Genomic DNA, 2,482 nt, shown 5'->3' with positions numbered 1-2,482 from the left:
CCCACCCACAAGGGGCCTTTCCCCCTTGATCACTAATTGAGAAAGTGCCTTACAGTTGGATCTCATGGAGGCATTTCCTCAACTGAAGCTCCTTTCTCTGTGATAACTCCAGCTGTGTCAAGTTGACACAAAAATAGCTAGTACAGTTTTTAAGCAACTTGGGTCAGAGCAGCCAATTAGTACGTCATCCATGTAATGGGCAACATAGCACTTGGGGGTGAGATGTTTGCTAGAGGTCCAAACAAACATCTGGCAAATAGAGGGGCAGTTTTTCATGCCCTGCAACAGCACCTTCCATTGGATTCACTCGCATGCATGTTATTATTTACTGCTGGTACTGAGAATGCAATGGTAGCTTAGAGCTATTGGGAGTGGCCAAGCATTGAGGTCCGAGAGACAAGAGGGAGTCCATGCCCAATACTACCTAGATGGTCAGGATCCAGAAGCACCATGGCTCAAGACCTAGGGTAGAACCAAACAGGACTTTGGCTAAAATAAATAAATAAATAAATAAATAAATAAATAAATAAATAAAAATAGTAAATGAAATAATTATTTTGTTTTGTTTTGTTTTGTTTTTCGAGACAGGGTTTCTCTGTGTAGCCCTGGCTGTCCTGGAACTCACTCTGTAGACCAGACTGGCCTCGAACTCAGAAATCCACCTGCCTCTGCCTCCCAAGTGCTGGGATTAAAGGTGTGCGCAACCACCACCCGGCTATGAAATAATTCTTGATATTTGGCTATACTCATAGATCACTGCCTTGCCTAATCATTAGAGAGGCTTCCTATAGCAGCTGATGGGAGCATATACAAAAATCAACAGCCAAGCATTTAGTGGAGCTCAGGGAATTGAGTGAAAGATGAAGAATCACTGTAGGAACCAGAGGATTCAAGGACACCAGGAGAGCACAGCTCACAGAATCAACTAAGTAAGACTCACAGGTGTTCAAAATGGAACCACGGATCCTCTGGGGGTCTACAGTAGGCCCTCTGGATACATGCTGTGGTTGTTTAACTTGGGAGTTTTGTTGGAATCCTAACAGTGGGAGTGGGGATGTCTCTGCCTCTTTTGCCTGTTTGTGGGACCATTTTCCTCCTAATGTATTGCCTCAACTAAGATTGATAGGATGATTTGTGTCTAGTGTCATTGCATCTTGTTATGCCATGCTCAGTTGATATCCCTGGGATGCCTGCTTCTTTTTTTGGAGATGAGGGAATGACTGGGAAAAGGATGTTGGGAAAGCTGCAGTTGGCATGCATTATATGAGAGGAAAATAAAAAAAAAATCAATGTAGCCTTACAAGGGTGATTATGACCACTGTCTTTGACCCAATGAAACACACATTTTTTAATTACCAAAGTGACATTAGACATGTTGATTTGAATAATATTGCCTCATACCTTGAAGCATTATTTCATCCATCCTCAATTCATCCCCTTATGCATTGGGCACCTCAGACCTATGCTACTATAACTAAGAGAGACTTAAACCTTCCACCTTTAACCTGGGTGGCTAGAAAAATATTTTTATGACACAAAGGACCTTATAGCACACTGATTCATGGTTCCAGAGCCCCAAACTCATGTTATGTGTCTTCATGCTGGTAGTCAAACATCGTGAAAAAATCCAGCCTTAATGCCAATCTCTATGCATCTGATAATAAAATTGAGATTACAGAAAGAATGCCTACCAGGCTTGTAGATGTATTCAAATATTGCTGCTATGGATCTGGTGCCACAGAGCTCCATGCCCAAAAACCTCAGGGAGAGAGCTGCTCTCCCGGGAGTGTTGACATGCCTGTGAGCACAGATAAGATCACCACTTCTGCTCTGAGGGACCTGCCCAGAGGCCTAAGGACACAGGAACCAAGAAGCAGCCTGGGCCAAGATACTTTTGGATCTATCTGCACCTGGAGCTGATCCTGGGACACAGCACTCCATACCCAAATATCAACCGGAGAGAGCTGGTCTCCCAGGACCATGGACACACCTGTGAGCACAGGTAAGACCACCACTTCTGGTTAAATTCCTAGCCTAATTGGGTCCCACCCAGGGCCATTTGGACTCAGGAACCAAGGAACAACCAAGGACAGGATCCTTCTGGTTTCCATCTGCAACCTGAAGCTGACCCTGTGCTACAGCTCTCCATGCCCAAATTCTTTCTGGAGAAAACTGGCCTCGCAGGAGTACTGATGCACAAGCTTGCAGGAGGAAGAAACCACAGTCAGAGACTGCAAGAGCAGCTAACAACAGAGAAAACCAGAGGGCAAGAGGCAATGGCAATAACATAAGCAACAAAAACCAAGGCTACATGGCATCATCAGAAACCAGTTCTCCCACCACAGTGAGGCCTGGATATATCAGAACACCAGAGCCCAACACACTATAAAAACAAGAGTTCTATCCTAAAACAAAAGGATATACCTTCTTCTCAGCACCTCATGGTACCTTCTCCAAAATTGACCACATAATTGGTCACAAA

This window comes from Mus caroli, chromosome X (assembly GCF_900094665.2).
Source record: "Mus caroli chromosome X, CAROLI_EIJ_v1.1, whole genome shotgun sequence".
NCBI lineage: Eukaryota > Metazoa > Chordata > Mammalia > Rodentia > Muridae > Mus > Mus caroli.
The sequence above is the reverse complement of the archived record's forward strand: the minus strand, read 5'-3'. Positions refer to the sequence as shown.